The 22,455-nt window shown below is 36.8% G+C and overlaps 1 long non-coding RNA gene across 1 annotated transcript in view; it reads right to left on the reverse strand.

The window, feature by feature from the left end:
- Positions 1-1,976: 1,976 nt before the first annotated feature.
- LOC130455803 (uncharacterized) overlaps positions 1,977-22,455 on the reverse strand; it is a 43,994-nt gene continuing 23,515 nt past the window's right edge. Inside the window, exon 3 of the long non-coding RNA XR_008913936.1 lies at positions 1,977-5,330. This is a non-coding gene — a long non-coding RNA (uncharacterized LOC130455803). The remainder of the gene's footprint in view (positions 5,331-22,455) is intronic.

Here is a 22,455-nt window from a genome sequence, read left to right on the forward strand (position 1 = left end):
AACCAGAGAGAAGTACACCAGTGGGGGATCCCTATAGTAAGGGGGATGACTACAGTGTTAGACATATGGCCTGTCAAGATGAATTCTAACACCAGAGCTGTGCTGGTTAATATTGAACAACAAGCTAGGGGTGAGGAGGAGTGGATTACTGATTTAAAAAAATAAAAGAGAAAGGGAGGTTTGGACCCCAAGGTATGGAGATGGGGAAAGGGAGGAGAAAGAACCCCTCTTCCTCAAAAGCGGGCTACAGGGGCGACAGCAGATGCTGTTGGGTTGGCTCAGAGAGAGGAGAGGGGGGTTGAAGATTTTCCCCCCATTTGCCTTCCCTCCTTAGCTAAAGCTGCTCTCCCCAATTCATTCTTGTCCCTCTTATCTTCCCTCCACTACTCGAGACCAAAAGGTTTCCCCTAGATCTGTTCACTCACACTTAGCTTGGGGAATAGATAACTTGTAATGTTAACTCAATCAGGTAGTACAAAAGGAATAACAGGCAGGGAAGAATGGGAAAAGGAAAGCGGGAAAAGGGGGTCCCCATCTCTATCTTTTCCTCCCTCCTCAAGTTTGGGGGATGGAACTTGGGCCTTGGAAGCCTGAGCCCCTTGGGAGAAAGTCAGGTGGACTCACCCCTGGGCAATAGGAGCTGAGGTAAAGTCTGCTCAAATTTCTCTTTAGAAAGTCCCTTCAATTTGGAAGTGTTGGGGGGAAAGATTTCTAGTCACCAGCAGGAAAAATGGGTAACCCTCAGGAGAAGGTCTTTTTCCCACCTTCTCTCTTCGGAGTCTCAAGCCTGAGAGAGACCCTCACTGCTCTCCTCACCAGAGGCTTCGCTCCTCAGGAAATTCACTCCTGGGACCCCTCCCCCATCGAGGTGATCAATTTCATATACTCTTCAGTCTGGCACTTTTTCTCTAGTGCCAGCCAGCCTCTATCACATTACTAGGAAATGGGTATATATCTGGCAGGGTCTTTTAAATTTAATTTACATTTTCCACATTTTTTTCTATCACTTTCTTAAGTCTAGTCAATCAATAAAAAAAAAATCAAACTCTTGTTTTTAAAATTTGCCAATTTCTGAGCTATGAATTTATTAATGGTCTCTCCTGAAAACAGTATGAGTTGGCTTTAGTACATCCCTACCTACCACCTGGCAGGATAATAGTTAATCCTACACAGGGGACCCAGCTGCCAATGCAAGTGGGATTTAGGGGAATAGCCTCAGAGGGGGTGCTACACACATGATTATCTCCATTTTACATATAGGAAAACAGGGGTCCAGAAGCAGGTTTATTCAAGGTCACAGAACTAGAAAGAAGAACTTTATGGTTTGTGACCTGGGGTAAATCAGTTAACCTTAGAATCTTCATTTGCTTGTCTCTAAAGTGAAAGGATTGTACTAGTTAATTGCTAAGACCCTTTTTAGCTAGAAAATTCTTTAATTTGATTAACCATAACTGTCAATGTTATACAAATAGCCCCAACTGTACAGAAGTTCTTATATAATCAGGCTCCAATTTAGATGAGCCAGTGTCATATTCTTTGACCTCAGTCATCTCAATCTCTTTGTGCCTCCCTTAACCCAGCTGGGAAGTAGGTGAAAAAAGAAGGGTCTCATCGAACACCAGCTGCTGTTGCTAATCTGGGCTTTTTTGAATAAAACAGTTCCACTCAAAATCAATGGAGCAATTCTTACAAAGCCAGTTTTCTAACACTAGCACTATTTCAGTCTTTTGAAATTATTTACACTACCCATATTTCTAACATATATTTCACATGCCACACATATTCTGAAAATGAGTTGATCCTGATATAACTCATTAAAAATGTTTAAGGAAACATCTTTGTTATGTGAAATCTGAATACTGTATTAAGAACTTGGTAATAGTGAGTTGTAGGTATGTTTATTTTTTCTCCAATGATCTATTTGTATTTGGATAAAGAAGAATCATGAAAATAACAAATATCTAAATATAGTATAGTTTTATTATGAGACTAGCACACGAGTACATTATAGGAAAGTCACATTATCCAAACAGATTTTAATACTGGATTATTATTTGTAATGAACTTGATTCAAATAGACTATTCAACCTCCAAAGCTTTGCTTTCTTTAACAGTAAAATAAATCAAAATTATGAAAGAAATAATAGAAAAGTATGGCTCCATAATGCATTTGTAATACAGAATATTTAATTTATATAGGTTTTAAAATATCTTTTAAGCTCTGGTTATCTTATAGAGTAGCTGTATTTATACTTATATAATACATGAAACAACTTGATCCAAATGATAGTATGTTTCTACAAACTGTAATTTTATTCTAAGAGCTAAATAGAGATACTTTGTTCATCTGTCATAAGAGAACAATAAACAAAAGATCTCAACACTATACATGCCAACAAACTCAAACACACACCAATATAAACATTTTTGTGTTGCTTTCCTTCTTCTAATTATTCCTGCAGCTAAAGAGTTTGTCTGGTTGGGTTTCTTCCTCCTCATCCCCCATTTGATAAGAATGCGCTTTGATGACTTACATTTGTTATTTTGCACATGGTTAAGAAAAATAATCAAGAAACTTAAACATTATATGTAATAATGACTACTCCAGCCCCTACTGCCTGCAGGCTAGTTATATTACATTTTCACTTTTTCAGAATTTTTCAGTACCTTTAAGAAGGATGGGAGGTATTTAGTCTCTGCCATTGGCTCAAACTGCCACCAACTGTCTTCCTTCAGTCTTGAGTTCCATATAACCACTTAACAGTAAGACAAGCTTTTTAAAAACAAATATTTATTTTAAATTTATAGCAAAAACAAGCATACAATTCCTACTTCCTGTTCTGTTACCTGGGGCATCATAATCTCTCCTATATTTCCTTGGTTTTTGGTTAGGAAAGGGAGAATTAGTTCTTGATTTGGTTTAGTTCCTATAGCAGATAACATCAGTTCCATCAAAATCCAAGTCTAAAACCCTCCCCTGCCCCAGTTCTCATCTTGGCATTCTTATCTCCTGAGGACTTCTTTGGTGAACCGAGAGTAACATCTGGCTTGGAATCTTGGCTCCACTCTTTCCATTCAAATTCCTGCAACCAGGACTCAATTGCCTTTATCTAGAACTGAAGAGGAGAAGAGAAACAGACCAAAAACCCAAGCTTGTTTCTTGGAGCTGCAAGACCTAAATCAAGGGGAATGTAGTCTTTTTTCTACCAAACTGCCCTTGCTGAGGGTGTACAAGACCTTACACTTGAATGCCTTCCAAAAGAGAATGTCCAACTGTTCCTCCATCAGATAGATTTAAAGAAACAAGCAGTTCTGGCTTTGGGGCCAATGGAAAGAGGCTGGTCCAACATATGTGGTAGAGGAAAGCAGGATTTCTTTTTCCAGAATCAGGTGTCTGGAATTTCATACTCTCCCATGTGGATATTTCTTAGGCCATTTGGGTATGCATCAGAAAGTTCTGTAACATATTTGCTATTATGAGTTTATATTTAGATGGTTCTCTTTTAAGGTTTAAAGCCCTGATTCTTTTGGCCAATAGAAATATTAAGGAGAATTTGGATTGACAGAATGTAATCATTCTTTAACAACCAATCTAAACTCCTTCAGAATTGAGGATCCCAAATATCCTGAGCATATTATTATTATTTTAATTATTCCGTATAAGGGTTAAGAATTATTGAAAAGATTTTGGAAGTCTCATTGAACTTTTGATCTTCCCTGAACCTACTGTCAGTTTTATTTTAATGGGGATCTAATTTTCTGTATTCTGCTTTGGACCAAAATGACAACCATCCCAAGGAGAATACAGACTCATTCCCTTTACATTTACTCAGTACCTTTTGTTTTCATTCTTCACAATATGAACTAAATTTCTGCTCTCCTAAATGAATAATATTGCTGCCTATAGATGCTGTCCTTATTGTCAAAAGTGCCTCTTATCCTCAGTATGACTACCTTGTTTCTAATCAATCTGACTTGTTCTCTGTTGCTCCATACAAATACTATGTGCTTTCTATTGTAACTTATAAGAAGTTGGCAGCAATGTGTTTCAGATTCTATTTTGAAGCTTTTCTTTTTGCCTGTCCTGTGATCAGGGTTGAAGTGCCTCCATAAAGTGGTGATATGAATTTTCATAGTGCCAGACAACTAAAAAGAATGCCCAGAGATTGTAGGTCATAGTTACTTCCCTTCCCTTCCCATCTCCTCGCTTCTATTTCATCAAGTTGTGAATTGTCCTCAGACCATTAGAAAAATGTCTTATTGTCCCTGAGGTCCTACCCTCTAAATATTTGGCCTCTTTTTGCTGATGTTACCTGGTAAATGGATGTGATTCTGAGGATGTCTGGATATTGAAGAAATACTTGGCTGGGGCCAAATTCTTCTAATCTCCATATAATGTGATGGTACCATAGAGAAAGGAGCAAAGGCTTCAACTAATTATGGCAATTATCTATTGATTAATAGATAGATAGCTAGATCCCAAGATATATATCACTAACTTCAAAAGATGTGATTAAAAGATGATATCTTCATAGTACAAATATTGCTCATATCTGCTAGACCCATGGTGTGTCTTATTTTTGTGGTTTTTTTAAACCTCACTTTCTGTCTTAGAATTAACTAAGTATTGGTTCCAAGGCAGAAGAGCAATAAGGAATTGGAGTTAAGTGACTTGCCTAGGGTCATATAGCTAGGAAGTATCTGAGGTCATATTTGAAACCAGGACCTCTTATCTCTAGGTCTGCTTCTCTATTAACTGAGACACCTTACTTCCCCAGGGTACCCTTCATTAACAACTCTGATGTCATAAAATCAGAGTGCCCAAAGATATTCCTTATGTAGATATGCATACTTGAATAATTCTATTTTAAAGTGTCGTCAGGGATGTACAATCCGTAGAGTTCACTTATAGTCTTGTCATAATATATAATATGGCAACGGCTTCGATAGGCCGGCCAAACCTTGTGAGGGTAGCCATTGGGTCATAGACCCCTGGTGAACCAAGGCTTTGCTCACCCAGCATGTGAAGACTGCTTCAGCTGAACAGATGGAAGAAACCAACAAGAAGGTTCAACAGCTGAGATGGCGACGCAGCAAAGCACTGTGGAGTGTTCAGGGCACGTTGGAGCACAAAAGACAACCCGGCCATTCAATGCAGCTGAGGAAGTCTCCAGGTGTAATGACTTTTCATACCACTGGACCCAGGCTTCCAACGCCGAGAGAGTGGGACTGTCTCTGTGCATCGACTTTTCCACTTAAATCTTCACGCACAAGTATCTTTGTGCACACATGCACAAAGACAATCGTCATTCTCGGCTTCTGAGAGACTACTACAAAAAAATAATATATAATCAAATTCTCCTTGGGAAGATGGTGGAATAGAGGCAGCACCTCAAATGAACTCAACCAATATTCTTCTCCACACAACTTTAAAATAATGCCTCAAATTGAATTCTCGTGTGGCAGAGCCAACAAAAGTTGGAGTGAGACATTTTTCCATCCCCAAACAACCTGGGAGGTAGGCAATAGAGGCCAGTGACACAGAGATTGGGGCTGGCCTGGAGTGCAACAATACCAACTGCTTGTGCCAGCAGTAGCAGCTTCAGGTACTCTCGACCAAAGATGGTAAGGGGAGTCCATAACTGGTCAGAAAGGGATCACAGAGGATCCTTTAGAGGCACAAGGTGCAGAACTCTGTTGCATTGCTTATATACAGTTCCAGGGGAAAGAAAAGCATGTGGCTCCAGGAGGGCAGCGCCTTGACCAGAGTGCCAAGGCAAATTGGAGAGCAGGAACTCTGGTCACAATTCCAGGGTCAAGAGGAGCCTTAGCACTTGTGGCTACAGGACAACAACGTCCCTTCTTATGCAAAGACCAGAGTGCAGACTAGGAGAACAGTGATCATATCTCTCCTTGCATCATGTCATCTTGGAAGAACTGAAAACTTTTAGACCTCCTCTAATGAACCCTAAAAACAGCAACACATAAAAAACCATCTGAAATTTGGGACAGTGCAATAGGAGCAGAGCTGTATTTAACAAAGTTAAGACATAAAAACTGAGAATTTAACATAAATCTGTATTCCTCTTTCATTATTAAAATGAAAATTACATTTTGAACTTGAAAATGCATTTTTGTCTCACTCTTACCCTTTAGATTAAAAACAAGACCTGAACCTTATCTGGATAAAGAGGATGCTTGCGATATTCGGGGGGATGCCAGAAGCTTTATGACTCCCTGGCTTCCTGGCCTCTTGTCCCACATGACTCCTGGCATCCAGAAGACAAGCCTGTGACCCGGACTGAGATCAAGTCTGTCTAATCAGGGAGTCCCAGAAAAGTGATTTTACAAGGGAATAAATTATGAATGAAGGAAACTTAAGGTCTGTTCTAGTCAAGCAGCAAAAGTAAATGGAAAGACCAAGAAAGCAGCAAGCTAGGAAGAAGGTATAAGACCAACAATGTGTCTATATGCTTTTTCTTTCTCCAACCCACTTTTCACTATTTAATAAATAATTATAAACTAACATACCATCTCCAGAGAATTTTAATCTTAACAAAGGAGCTATTGTAAATTGAAATAAAAGAGCAAAAAAATACTACCGTTCATAAGTAAATTAAAAGAAAAAGGAATATACTACCTGTAAGATTTAGGAAAGGAATTTATGAATCAATAAGAGAGAGAGAGAGAGAGAGAGAGAGCATTGTGAAATAGAAAATGGATAATTTGGGGTACATTAAGTTGAAAAGTTTTGTAAAAATAAAGTAATTCTTGGGATAACTAAATAAAACAAATGTTGCCAAGAGTAGAAGGAAAGCAGAAAATTGGAAAAATTTTATAGACCAGGTCTCATATAGAGGCCTCATATCTAGACTATATAAAGAACTTTGTCAAATTTATAAGAATTAGAACCATCCCTCCCTCAATTGATAAATGGAGAAAAGAAACTAACAGACAATTTTCAGATGAAGTAACCAAAGTCTTATATAGATATATGAAGAAAAATGCTCTAAATCACTACTGATTAGAGAAATACCAAAACAACTCTGAGCTATCACCTAGCATCCATCAGACTGACTAAAATGACAGAAGGGTAAAATGCCAAATTTTAGAGGAGATGTGGTAAAATGGAGATATTAATACACTGTTGGTGGAATTGTGAACTGATCTAACCATTTTGGAGAGAAATTTGGAATTATACCCAGAGAGTTATAAAACTGTGTATACTCTATTGCTGAGTCTGTTTCCCAAGGAGATCAGAGAAAGGAAAAGAACTCACTTGTTTCAAAATATGTATAGCAGCTCTCTTTGGGGTGGCAAAGAACTGGAAACTGAGGGGATATTCATTCCCAAGGAGAATTTGATGGAGAATAGCTAAACAAATTGCAGTATATGATTGTGATGGAATCCTACTATTCCATAAGAAACAATGAATAGACCGATTTAAAAACAAAACAAAACTTTGAAGGAATTACACAAGGTAATGAACAGTGGAGTAAGTAGAAACTAGGAGAACATTCATTATACAAAGTCACAGAATTAATGTTGGAAGAAAAAACTGAATGTTACCTCTGAAAAGTGAAGAGAAAATGGAAATGCGAAAGACTTAATTTTTTTGTTGTTAGTCTCCCTTACACAACTGGGACACTTGTAGATAGGATTTTTTATGTAGATATGAAGAAAAGTAAGCTAAGTAAACAAATAGGAAATTTGTGATTTCATTTGTGTACAATCTTCTCTAGCCCTTACTGCTCTTTTGCCTCAGAACCAATACGTAGTTTTAATTCTAAGACAGAAGGTAAGGGTTTTTTTAAAAAAATAAATAAATAAAAATTAGAATTGGTCAAGTGGAAGCTAATGATGTCCACTAGACATCAAGAAACAATAAAGCAAAGTCAAAAGAAAAAAAATAGAAGAAAATATGAAATATTTCATTGGAAAATAGATTAAGAAGAGATAATTTAAGAATTATTGGATAACCTAAAAACCATGAAAAAAAGAGCCTCAATTTTATGTTTTAATAAATTATCAAAGAAAATGGTCTCAATATCCTAGAATCAGAGAGTAAAATAAAAATAGAAAGAATCCATTGATCATCTCCTGAAAAAGACCTGCAAATGAAAACTCCCAGGAATATTATTGACAAACTTAAAGATATTCCAATATTAAAAGCAGGAAGAAAGAAGCAATTCAAATATCATAGATCCACAATCAAGATCACACAACATTTATCAGCTTCCACATTAAAGGAGTTGAAGGTTTGGAATATGATATTTTTGAAGACAAAGCAGCTAGATTTGGAACCAAGAATAACCTATCCAGCAAAATTGAGTATAGTCCTTTCAGAGGGGAAATGGATTTTTTATGAAATAGAGAACTTTCAAGCATTCTTGATGAAAAGACCAGAACTAAATAGAAAACTGACTTTCAAATAAATCACTTGAGAGAAGCTTTAAAAGGTAATATGTATCTCAATAGATGCAAAAAAACCCAACCTTTTTTGATGAAATACATTACTCATTAACACTAGAAATTATACGAATAAATAAAGTTTTCCTTTAAAATAATTAGTACTAGGGGGCAGCTGGGTGACTCAGTGGATTGAGAGTCAGGCCCAGAGATGGGAGGTCCTGGGTTCAGATCTGACCTCAGACACTTCCTAACTGTGTAACCCTGGACAAGTCACTTAATCCCCATTGCCTAGCCCTTACCACTCTTCTGCCTTGGAACCAATACACAGTATTGATTCTAAGATGGAAGGTAAGGGTTTTTAAAAATAAAATAAAATAACTAGTGCTATCTATTAAACAAGGGTAAGTGCAAACATTATCTGTAATGGAGATAAGTCAGAAGCCTTCCTAATAAGCAAGAATGTCCATTATCATCTTTATTGTTCAATATTGTTCCAGAAGTGCTAACTATAGCAATAAGAGAAGAAAAATAAATTGAAGAAATTAGAATAGGCAGTGGAGAAACAATCTTTGCAATCTTAGAGAATCAAGTGAAAGAACTTCAAAACATTTAACTTTAGCAAAGTTTCAGGATATAAAATAAACTCAAATGAATTATTAGCATTTCTACATTGCCATCAGAAAAAGATAGTAAGAGAAATTCCACTTAATTGCTGACAATAGAAGTACATGGAAGTCAACCTCAGGAACTATATAATTACAAAACCCTTTTCACACAAATGAAAACATTAATTGCTCATGGGTAAACCAAAGCAATACAATAAAAATGACAATTCAGCCTCAATTATTTTACTTTTTTGGAACAATGACAGTCAAAATCATTAAAGAATTACTGTATTTTCTGGAGTTCAAAAAAAATCACAACAAAAGTCATGGGGGGTAAAATTTAAGCTGAACCTTGGCAGGGATTAGAGCCCGGTCCCACCCCAACCCCCACCCCCCACACCCAGGGATGCCTGTAGGACAAAGCATGGCTGGGAATTTCAAGTAAAGGCAGGGAGAGATCACCCTTCCCCTCCACCCCCACCCCTACATCCATGAGGGAAGCTCAGCTCCTAGGATCAAAAGGTGCCTCTGGAAGTTGTCCCTAAACATTGCAACCTCTAAAGAGGCCCTCCCTTTCTAGCCTCCTTTATTCTGTGGCATTAGAATTTTAATTCAGTGGGACAGAAGAAAATGCAGGGATTGGTGAGATTACTGACATCTGTAAGATACAGCACTGACCTCTCCAGAAAGGACTTGAATCTGAGGTGGGAAACTTAGGTTCTTGGGGTCTGGTTTCCAAGGGACACACTGATAGACACAAGACTCCACCAATATGGTAGCAGTGAAATTCTGAGCTGCTCTTGGGCTACTTCAAAAAACTGGTTCTCCTGCTGTCCTCATCACTGCCAGACCTTACAGTGGGTCCAGATTCTCAGGAGCAGGAGGAGGAGAAAGAGTTTATAAAAAGGGTCCCCCAAAAGTCCCATGAGGTTTTTTTTGAAAGAGGAAAAGACTTAGAATATGAATATCATGAATAGGGACTTTGCAGGGTTAGGTTGCCTGTGGATGATTCAACAGGAAAACAGTTGGTGGTTGAAGCCATTCTCTCTGGGAAGAAAAAGGAAGCAATGATCCAGTGCTCCCAAGAAGCCTGTCAGATGCTTCAAACTTTGGGTTTGCTGTGTCAGAAGGCAGTATCTTAGAAAAAGGAAAGCTAAGAACTGAGAGGAAGAAGATTATTATGACAGCAGTGATGACACATTCCTTCATCAAAGTGCCTTAACAGGATTGAAAAAAAAAAAACTAGAAAGACTGATGATAAATCATTGATTTGGAAGCTAAATATTACAGAGAAAGAACTTGCTGAGCTTTCAGAGAAGTTGAATGTCTCAGGCAAAGTCCTCTCAGAGCCTATACTTCAGAATTCTTTGGATGCATTTATGATAGAAATCAAATCATGGAATACATTAACTGGTGTGTCCCAGAAAAAGACTACATTTAAGAACCTTTGAACTGAGAAAACAACAGCGGAGAATTAAAGGATTTGTTAAACTTGTGAAGCCAACAGAGATGCCAGAGCTTAAAAAGACTGAAAATCAGACTGAAAATTTGGAAAACAAGCCTAAAAAGCTAATATTGCCTGTGTTTGGTGCCATGAAAGAAAGAAGCAATTTTAAATTAAAAACCAGAACAGTAGGGAAATTACCCTCTAAGCTTCTAGGACTTCATCCAAGTTTAATAGGAATGAAAGATGAGCCTGAAGAAAAGGAAGAGGAGGAGGGAGAGAAGAAATAGGATCAGCAGATCATAGATTTCTTAAAATGGCATTCCAGTCAGAAGAAGCAATGCAGGAAACTTGTCCAACTCCAAGTCTTTCAAGTCAGAACTAACTTATGGATACCAGCCATGAAACAGGGTCTTCTACCCAGCCCAGTCTGGAAGTACTGAATAAGGAATGCCCAGAGAGTACCAAGGGAGTCCTCAGAGTGGAAGAAAAGCTGAAAGTAGAATAAAAAAGAATTGCTAATCCAATCATAGTGTCATGAATACTTTCCTCAAAGTATCCAGAAGATGATCCAGACAATTGTGTTTTTTGGTACCACCTGAAGGCCAGAGTGATGATAGAAGGACACATCTTTTTTTAAAATTCTTACCTTCTGTATTAGAATCAAGTACTGATTCTAAGGCAAAAGAGTAGTAATGGCTAGATAATTGGGGTTAAGTGACTTGCCCAGGGTCACATAGCTAAGAAGAATATGAGGACAAATTTGAATCCATATCCTCCCAACTCCAGGCCTTGTGTTTTTAGTGAAAATAAGTTCTCTTAGTGAAAATGGAAGTTAATGAAATTTATGGCTATTGAGTTCTGTGAGTTCCCAAGTCCTTTTATTTATTCAACGCTGTCAAAGAAGGAGCATTGTGGCAAGCCCATTAACTAGTGCTGCTTGTTACCATTTCAAGTTCAATGACCAAAGATGAGGCATTTGGGCACTATTTGTAAAATACTGGATGGCTTGGCCTATTCACCCAGATGCTTGACTTTCTGAACTGAAATCTTTGATCTTAGTTTCCTTTTGGAAATGATTTGTGTGCTTGGTGTTCATTCATCAAAGTAAAAGTTTGTTTATGTATGTAAGATAATAACCATATACTCACAGGCCAAGTAAAGCAGGAAAAATATGTTTTCATTGGTTTTCTACATCCCTAAAAAGGAAAGTTGTACAAAATTCATGTGGAAAAACAAAAGATCAAGAATATCAAGAGAATCCATGAAGGAAAAAATGTGAAGGAAAGTAGCCTATCAGTACCAGATTTCAAACTACATTTACAAAGTGATACTCATGAATACAATCTTCTACTGGCTAAGAAGTAGAATGATGTGTCAATGAAACAGATTAGTTGCACAGTACAAAGAAGTAAATGACAGTAGTGATGTAGAATTTGATCATCTCAAAGATCCAAACTTTTGAGACAAGAACTGACTATTTGACAAAATAGTTGGAAAGTAGTTTTGCAGAAACTAGGTATGGACCATACCTAACACCATATACTAAGATAAGGTCAAAATGGATATATGATTTAAAAATAAAGGATAATATAAGCAAATTAGAGAAGCATGAAATATTTTACTTGTCAGATATACAGGTAAGGGAAGAATTTATGACCAAACAAGAGATAAGGAGTGTTATGTATTGGAAAATGAATAAATTTGATTACATTAAATTTAAGAGGTTTTATACAAACAAAATCAATTCAGCCAAGATGAAAAGAAAAAAAAGAAAATTGTAAGAAAATTTTTACAACAAATTTCCAATGGACTCATTTCTCAAATATATATATAGAACTGAATCAATTTATAAAAATATGGGCCATTCAATTATTAAATGATCAAAGGAAGTGGACAGGCAGTTTTCAGAAGAAATCAAACCTAGCTTTAGACATATGGAAAAAATGTTCTAAATCACTATTGATTACAGAAATGTAAATGAAATCAAACTACCTCACTATCAGATTAAGTACTATGACAGGAAAGGGAAATGACTGTGATGTTGGAGGGAATGTGGAAAAATAGGGACACTAATGGATTGGTGGTAGAGTTGCAAACCAGTCCAATCATTATGGAGAACAATTTGGAACTATGCCCAAAGGGCTATAAATTTGTGTATATCTTTTGACTTAGCAATATTGGTATTAGGTCTCTTTCTTTTTTTTTTTTTAAACCCTTAGCTTTCATCTTAGAATTGACACTAAGAACCAATTCCAAGGCAAAAGAGTAGTAAGGGCTAGACAATGGGGATTCTGTGACTTACCCAGGGTCACATAGTGTGATAGAGACATGAAGAGAGAGGTTTTGCAGGACTTGTGGACCAAGATGCAGGGCTGGAGATCTAGCTCTAGATGTCTATCAAGAGAAGATTCCAACGGAATGTCCCCAGTTGTTGGCAGTTTGAGCTGACAGGAGGGAGGGGCTTTTGGACTTTGTCTCTGACTGGAAGCCACTCTTTTCCTTGGAGGTTTGAAGCTGGCTGAAAGACTTTAGTGAGGCTGATTTGATTTTTTGTTTTTTCTGACTCTGAGCAGCTGAAGTTGACATTGAGAAGAGAAACTTGACTTTTGGAACTTGGTCTCTGTCTCTCTGACTCTGAGCAGTGGAAGCTGACCAGGGGAGAAGCTTTTGAGTTGGTGGTCTATAAGAGAGTTGAGCTGACCAGGAGAAAAGGAGAGACTTTGAGCTTTGTTTCTATCCGGGTTTAAGCTGAGAGACTTGGCTCATTTATGAAGAAGAAGAAAGAAGATTTTGAACTACTATTGTCCTCCATATTTCTAACTGTCTAAGAGTCACACTTGTGACTCCCCAAATCCTAAATTTTATCTCATTTAGATTAGGGAAATTCCTCATCCCTCTTACCTCAGTTTTCCATCCTGTTATTCCAATAAACTCCTTGACTAAGAATGCAACTGGAGTATCTTTATAGTTCACTCAGGAGGGAAGGAAGAAACGCTTCAAGAAAATTTGGGAGGTGAGGGAGGCAAAAGGGAGACGTTGGTTAAGGGAGGGAGTGAGGGAGGAAGGGGGTTAGGAAATAGATTGATCCATCAGCAATCAGTAGGGATCAATAGGCACAAACCCCAGAGTAAACCCCAGAGTAGTCCCTTATAAGCAGTGTCCCCTGTGTACCAGCAGCTGTGTGTGTGTGTGGCATCCCTGTACCTCAGCATTTCTCTGTTCTACCTCCATTACCAATAAGCAGGTTCAGGTCCCTGTAGCAGCCCTCTCAAGTCAAAGTCAGAGAGCAATAGCCATTGAAGAAGAAACAGGTTTCCCCTCAGTTTACCTTTACTATTTCAAGCAGTAACCATTCCTCTTCAGTTTACTATTTTATTACAATAGCTAGGAAGAGTCTGAAATCATAATCGATTATAGGACCTCCTGTCTCCAGGCCTGGTTCTCTATCCATTGAATCTACTGAATCACCTAGTATCCTCTATTAAACCTCTTTCCCAAAGTGATCAGGGAAAAAGGAAAAGAATCTATATTCTAAAATTTACACCAGTTTCTTTATGGTGACAAAGGATTGGAAATCAAGATTTCAAATTGCTCTGCAAAAGGGTTGGATCAGTTTGCAGTTTCATCAACAGTGTAAGACTATTCCCATTTTCCACATCCCTTCCAACATTTGTCATTTTACCCTTTTATCATTTTAGCCAATCTGAAATAGAAATGTTAATTTGTGTGACACTATTTCTTGTTCCTGTAGTAACTGATGCACTCTGGCTTATGACTAGAGAACTGCTGCTGGTATGGGGACACACCTAATGGTACTTAGTTAAAATGGAGGTAGAGGTACTACAGAGATAGGGAGAGATGGAGCCACAGGGGATACTGCTACAGGTGAATGCTCTGGGCTTTGCCTACCGATCCCTACTGATGGCTGATGAATCAGTCTATTTCCTAACCTCCTTCTCCCTCTTCCTCCCTCACTCCCCCCCCCCCTTAACCACCCACTTCTGGAAGCCTTTTGGCTTCCTCCCTCCCCCCTGAGTGGACTATAAAATATTCTAGTTTTCTATCTCAGGTAAGTTTATTGTGATAACAGGATGGGAAACTGAGGTAAGAGGGATGAGGATTTCTCTAAACCACAAGGAGAATTTAGGAGGGTTATGGAAATAATCAGTCTTGTCACAAACTGTGACAGAGAGACAATTAGAGAGATGAATGGAGGACAACTGTTTAAAATCTTCTTTCTTTTTCACAAAGCCAAGAAAAGTCTCTCCTTCAGCTTGGCTTTCCTCCAACTCTTGGTCAGTCAAATCTCAGAGAGAGCAGAGGTTTTCCCTTGATCAGAAAGCCCAAAGCCAAGCTAGCCCTACAAGGGTCTTTAACCCATGGACAAAAGCTAACTGGGTTCCGTTCTCAGCTTCTTCCCCTTCAGTCAGGCTCAACTGCCAACTCCTGGGAACATTCCCTTTGGAACCTTCTTCTTGGAACCTTCTTGATTGACAGGCAGGTCAGATCCCCAGCTTGTTTCTTGCATCTTGGCTTGTCCTGAAAAACTTCTCTCTCTTCAAGTCTCTACCACATATCTCAGGAATTGTTTTGATTTTCATTTCTCTAATCAACAATGATTTAGAGGAGCATTTTTTTTTCATTTGGCTACATATAGTTTTGATTTCTTTATCCAAAAGACTGTCTTCATATCTTTTGACCATTTGGCAATTGGAAAATGGCTTATAGTCTTATAAATTTGACAAAGTTCTCTATATATTTGAGATATAGACCTCTAAGAAACTGTCTATAAAAATGTCCCCTCCCCATTTTCTGCTCTCCTTCTAATCTTAACTATGTTCATTTAATTTGTACAAAACCTTTTAAATTTAATGTAGTTAAATTCATCATTTTACATCTCACAATGTTCTTTACCTCTTATTTATTCATAAATTCTTCTCCTATCCCTATATCAGATAGGTAATATGTTCCATTTTCTACTTTGCTTATGAGATCTCCCTTTATGTCTAGGTCAGGTATCAATTTTGATCTTATTTTAGTAGATGGTGTGAGATATTGGTCTATACTTAGTTTCTGCCAGACTATTTTCCAGTTTTATCAACAATTTTTTTTCCCAAATTGTTAATCCCAAACTTGGATCTTTATTTTTTTCCAAGCATAAGGTTACTATAATCTTTTATTACTGTTTGTTGTATGTCTCTTTTATTCCACCAATCAACCTTTCTGTTTCTTAGCCAGTAACAAATAGTTTTGATAATTGCCAATTTCTGGTACTACTAGACTTCCTTCCTTTGCATTAAAAAATTAATTCCTTTGATATTCTTGACCTTTTATTTTTTACAAATAAATTTTGTTATTATTTTTCTAGTTCAGTAAAACAATATTTTGGTAATTTAATTGGGATGCCATTTAATAAATTAATTTAGGTAGGATTATCATTTAATTAATATTTCTCTAATTATTTAAATCTGACTTTATTTGTATAAAATGCTTTTTAATTATGTTCATGTAGTTTCTGAGTTTATTTTGGCATATTCCCAGATATTTTATTCTGTCTATGATAATTTTAAACAGGGTATCTCTTACTCTTTCTTCTGGCAAGTCTTTGTTAATGATATATAGAAATGCTGATGATTTATGTGGATTTATTTTATATCTTGCTACTTAGCTAAAATTTATTGTTTCACTGACTTTTTTGTAGAATCTTTAGATTTTTCCACATATGCCATCATATTAACTATAAAGAGATAGTTTTATTACCTTTGTCCATTCTGATCTTTGAAATGAAAATTTCTTTTTCTTTACTTACTGTTATTGCTGTCATTTCTAACACAATATTGAATAGTACTGGGGATAATTGGCATCTTTGGTTCATTCCTTCCTGATCACTTCTAGATTATCTTTGTTGCAAATAATGATTACTGATGGTTTCCATCCAAATAAACTGTCTGAGGGGAACTCAAAAGAAGACGTTTCTATTAGTATACATATTTTAAACAAAATGTGGTGTTTGTGGTTTTGCACATAATTGTTTATGTATTTGTTTTAGTTAAATATTTTTTGGTATTCATGCTGGTTCCCAAGTATATAATAAAAAATAAAAATTTAAAAAGTATATTCCTTCTATTTCCTTTTAATTCTCTTTAGATAGCTGTTGTATTTAGCTTATCAAAATTCTGTTCCTCTCCTTGACTTCTTTCTTATTTATTTTTTGGCTAAATTTATCTAGTTCTAAAAGGGGAAGCTTGAAGTCCCCAACTGGTTTTGCTACCTATGCCACCTGTAGCTCATTTAGCTTTTCCTTTTATGATTTAGATGCTATAATATTTGGTGCATATGGGTTTAGTATTGATAATGTTTTATTTCTACAGTACCTTTTAACATAATGCAGTTTCCATGTTTATCTCTTTTAATTAAATATGTTTTGGTTTTGACTTTTCCCAAGATTGATTGCTATCCTTGTATTTTTTTAATTGATTAGAATGTAATACATTGGCTTTAACCCTTTATTTTTACTCTATTTATGTCTCTCATTTGAAACAAGATAATTCTGAAGGACTTATAATGAAAAACAATAACCATCCAGGGAGAGAACTGATGAAGTGCAAATTGAAGCATAATTTGTTCACTTTTTTTCTTACCCTTTTTTTAAAAAATGGCTAATCAAGAAATAGGTTTTGCATAATTTCATATGTATAGTTGATGCCAATTTTTTGCTTTCTCAATAGTTTGGGAATTAGTGAGTGGGCAGGAAAGAATTAGAACTCAAAATTTTTTTTAATTATTATAGAAAATAAATACATGAGGGGCAGCTTAGCATAGTGGATAGAGCATCAGGCTTGGAGTAGTGAGGACCTGGGTTCAAATTGGCCTTAGATACTTCCAGTTCATGTGACCCCATTAAGTCCTTCTGTCTTCCAGTCGTTATTAAAAAATGAAAATAAGATTTTTTTTAATGAATGAATGAATCACCAAAAATTGTCTTGTTTTTAAAGAAAAAAAGTTTTCCTTGGGACTTAAACTGTCAATGCTAGAGAAAGTTGGGGGAATTTGTGTCTTTGTGTGGCAGGGGCTACACATGGTAGATATGTTTGATTTTGCTAAATTATTTTTTCTTTTTTTTTAAAACCTTTGCCTTCTGTCTTAGAATCAATACTATTTATTGGTTCCAAGGCAGAAGAGTGGTAAGGGCTAGGCAATGGGGGTTAAGTGACTTGCCCAGGGTTACACAGTTAGGCAGTATTTGAAGTCATATTTGAACCTAGGACCTCCTGTCTCAGGGCTTGACTGTTTTTTTTTCTTTTAAAGAAGGGAAGACTCACTGAGTAGGGAAATGAATGAGCAATAAATTCAGAGATGAATAGGATTTTTTTAAACTGCCTCATTCCACTTGTAAAGATTAAAATTAACATACAATAACTATTATATTTTATAAAGTTTTATTAATAATAACTAAAGTAAAAGAAGTGCCTGAACTCAGTCTGGTTGCAGATCAAAAAAAGAGAGTGGGAGGATTTACAGCCCACTTAAATGCTATCACGAAAATGTGAAGATGTAGGAAAAGGGAAAAGGATTCTGGGTAATACAGAAAGGAACTTTGGATCGTGTAGTTTATTTTTAGGGGTTGTGGTAGGTCAACATGGAAATCTAGAAATCCCCAGTTTACTTCATTTAAGGGCAGAAACCCCAGGTTTTGACCTTGTCACAGGAGAGGTTCCCCCTGAGGGAAGGTCCCGCTTCACCAGACAATAGACATCCACTTCAGCTTTGGCGAAGTAGGTAGCACGTCAGTCTCACAAGCTGAAGATCCCAAGTTTGAGCCTCTGAAGGAGGGTATGATATACTGGGAAAGGCTTCTGAAGACAAAAGAGCTGGTCAAAACCTGGGGTTTATACCCTTAAACTAAGTAAACTGGGGATTTCTACATTTCCATGTTGACAAGTAGATATTGATACTCGCTGTGGTCGAGACATGAAGAGAGAGAGGTTTTGCAGGACAAGCCAAGATGCAAGAACCAAGGCTGGGGACCTGTCTGTCCATCAAGGAGAAGGTTCTAAACGGAATGTTCCCAGGAGGAAAGGCAGTTGAGCCTGACTGAAGGGGGAAGAAGAGGAGAACTGATCCCTGTGAGTTTCTGTCCATGAGTGAAGGACCCTTGTAGGGCTGGTTTGTCTCTGGGGCTCTCTGACCAAGGGAGAAATCTCTGCTCTTTCTCTGAGATTTGACTGACCAAGAGTTGGAGGAAAGCTAGGCTGAAGGAAAGACTTTTTCTTAGTGGCTGGCTGAGGGGGAAGAAGCCTAGGCTGAGAGACCTTGGTGGCTTTGTGTAGAAGAAAGAAGATTTTAACTGTTGTCCATCCATTTCTCTAACTGTCTCTGTGTCACAGTTGTGTCTGGACTGCTTTTCCAAACCTTCAAATTCTTATTATAGATTAGGGAAATCCTCATCCTTCTTACCTCAGTTTCCCATCCTGTTGTTTCCCAATAAACTCCTTACCTGAGAAAGAAAACAAGAGTATTTTATAGTCCACTGGGGTGGGGGTGGGGGGAGGGAGGAAGCCAAAAGGCTTCAAGAAGCCAGTGGTTAAGGGAGGGAGTGAGGGAGGAAGAGAGTAGGAAATAGATTGATTGATCCATTAGCCTCAGTAGGGATCAGTAGGCAGAGAGCATTCCCCTGTGGCAATATCTCAATATCCCTGTACCAGCATCTCTCAGCATCTCTCAGCATCTCTCTATCTCTGTAGTAACTAGCATCATCTCTCATCTATCTCCACCACTGCAAATAGGCAGGTGTGTCTCCATACTTGTAGCAGCTCTCTCTAGTCTCAAGCCAGAGTACATCAGTCATTGCAACAAGAAATAGTCACACAGATTTACATTTCTATTTCATAGGGGAATTAGGGTAACAGGGAAATATTAGAGATGTAACACCAGGAAGCAAACCAGGAAGAAGACTGGATCTTGAGTCCCTCCCCCTACACTATTTCCTGTTCCCTTTCAACTGTTTAGAAATATTCTCCTTCACTGAGGCCAGCTTGAAGATTTCCCCTAATAACCAAATCCCATAATCAAATCTCTCAACTGAAAGGTCTTTTATTCTTTTGGGTAGAGGAGGGAAAGAAAGGGGGAAAGGTGAGAGGAAATTAGGTTTCCCTAAATTTCCCAAGTTATCCTGTTGATTGAAGATTTCAAGATATATTCAAATTCAGGATATATTCAAATTATCTTTCCCTAAGGTGAGATGTTGACAGGTTTTTTCTGGGCTAAAACCCAAAAGTCTTTTCAGCACACAGTCTTATGGATAAGGCAGATGCTAGAGAGAGAGAGAGAGAGAGAGAATTTATCTTCTACCTTCTGGTTCAACAGCCAGAGAAGGAATCCTTTCAGTCAGCTCCAAGCTGCTTAACTGCTTTTTCCCAAGGTTCCATGGAACTGTCTCATCTCAGTTGACTGGCGTTTCACAAAGTTCTGAGTTCCTTTCCTTTTTGCAGATGCATTTGTCACTCCTCAAAATCTTCATTTATAGAGGTCAAGAATTTATAACTATACATTCCACCTTGTGATCCTGCTGGGGAGATCAGTCTCCCCAAAAGGATCATGGAAACATAACTTACTTATAAATTGCAATAATTTGTGGATAAGAGGGAAAAAAGAACAAAACCAATGATTACTAGGTTGACAAAAAGCCAATTTGGGGGCAGTCCCCTTTGGCATGAGAGTATACATTCAAAACAAAGGCATTTCAACCCCCCATAGTTCAATTCACATCCCAAAATCCATTCTGGATCTTCTGGTGCAGCATATGGTCTCTGCAGACATCTGCATGGCTCCTTCTCCAAAAAGTTCACCTTCTGGATTATTAGGGGTAGTCTCTTGTTCTAAATTAGGCTCAAATTCAAGTCAAAGTTCACAACAATAATTTGGCCCCCATGAGGTGAATAATAACAAACATAGGGATCACTCAGGGATGCATGACTGAGTTATGAGTTATATGAATCAATTTGCAAAAGAAAATCAAAAACATAAAATTCAAATCAAAGAGAAAAATAACTGGTGGATGAAATATAAAATGTAAAAGTCTTATGTCTAAAAAAATCTAAGTAAAGGAAAAAACAAATGTATAACAGGTCCTTGAATCAGGCCCAATTAAATTGATTTAAGCAATTATGCATTTACCCAGTTAGTGGCCAGGGCTACAAAAGTTTGAGAAATAGAAAAGGGACTAGATTTATGGGAGCCAGGTAGGAACCAAATTTGAGATACTTGGTAGAATGTGGGACAAGGAAGACCTGCCTTTGACCTATGTCAAAACAGCTGCAACCTTGAACCCCAAACAAGTTCAAGTCCTCTTGTCTTGGCTCAAAATTACATCAATCCCACTGGGATCTGGTCTCTTTGACCTTATTCTCCATAGGCACTATTCAGGTACTCTGTGCTTCTTTAGCACTGTACAGTGGCTCTTTTTATATTCCCTTCTTTTGGAATCAGACAGAATCATTAAGCAAAGTCCCATAATTTTTTTTAACAATCAGTGGCATAATTTTTATAGTCTAAAGCTTTTTGGGTACATATTAATATTAGAAGAAATATATTTTAAACTTATATTACTGCAAAATAAAAAAATTAAAGAAAAATATCAATACTGTTGACATGTGCTTCAAATACAAAAAGTAGAGAAAAAATCAAACTGAGATACTATATTGCACATGCAAGGAAAAACAATCATAAAAAAAGAGTTTTAAAAATAAAAAATATATAGCTTACAATCAGTGACACACTGTGTCAGCCAAGGAGAGGCAGAATACAAAGGTTTCTCACCAAAGAAATGAGATTAATTTCTTTTTTAACATGGCCATGAACCACTGTATAAGTGCAAATGATTTTCAGAATAAAACAATAATACCATAGATAATACACATTCAAAAAAGTATCAAAGTCCCCAAAATTCACAATAGCCCAGTTAATGATAATAGTAAACAAATCCACTATCATATTTCATATGAGTTGCTGAGTAACATTTTTAAAAAACTATGAATTGATGGGTATTTGTCACAATTTTTTACAGATGTAGCAAATTTAAAAAAATATGGTAAAAATATTTTTAAACAAAGTAAAACTTATTTGGGTCCAGAACAGCACCAAGAAATCTAGATCGTTCTGATGGAAGCAAATTAAACTGAAGAGTTAAATTATTTTGCATGAACAGAAGCTCTTTTTGACTTCCTGCTTTATATAAACATTTTTACCTTTAGTACAACATTCCTTATAATATATGTATAAATATAAAAAAAAACCATCCATTCAGAAACCACTAGTTTTCAAAAATTATTTCTGAAGACCTCTTAGAATTACCATTTAAATTTTTAGCTCATTAAATTCTCCAAAGGTTGCATACAATTTAACCAGTTTTGTTGAGGTCCATCCATCATCATCTATGTGACAACAAAGGCAAAAAGATAACATATGATCTTCAATGGATCTAATGACAAGGGGTTTTTTGGGCAAGATATTCATGGGCTTATACAATCATATTTTGTTCTCCAGCAAAGGTAAAGGTACAAATTAAAGATCAATATAGGCAAAACATAGTAGCTTAAAATGATTCAGTATTACAAAAAGGTATCGATTAGATTAATACAGATAAACTTAAAAAAATTTTAAACCTTAAAGCAATCAGTAAATACAATAATATAAGCAGATGAGAAGGTACAGGCAAGCAGTGCAGTCAAAATCCTTTTCATCAATCCAATAGACTTGTTCTATATTTTAGGAGGAGAATAAACTCAAAATAGTTAGCAATAAACTTCCAGATCTCTTTTAAAGTTTCCCTTCCCCCAGTATTTATTATCCATTTAAATTTCTTTTGTCAGAGCTATGAAGTTTCTGATAGAAGCATTGGGCAGAATGTAAAGAAATCCCATATGGTGCAGAAAGTGGGCAGGCCAAAATGACAATGGAATATAGGGAGATGTAGTTTCCCCTCCAATCTTA

Source organism: Monodelphis domestica, chromosome 8 (genome assembly GCF_027887165.1).
Source record: "Monodelphis domestica isolate mMonDom1 chromosome 8, mMonDom1.pri, whole genome shotgun sequence".
In the NCBI taxonomy this organism is placed as follows: domain Eukaryota; kingdom Metazoa; phylum Chordata; class Mammalia; order Didelphimorphia; family Didelphidae; genus Monodelphis; species Monodelphis domestica.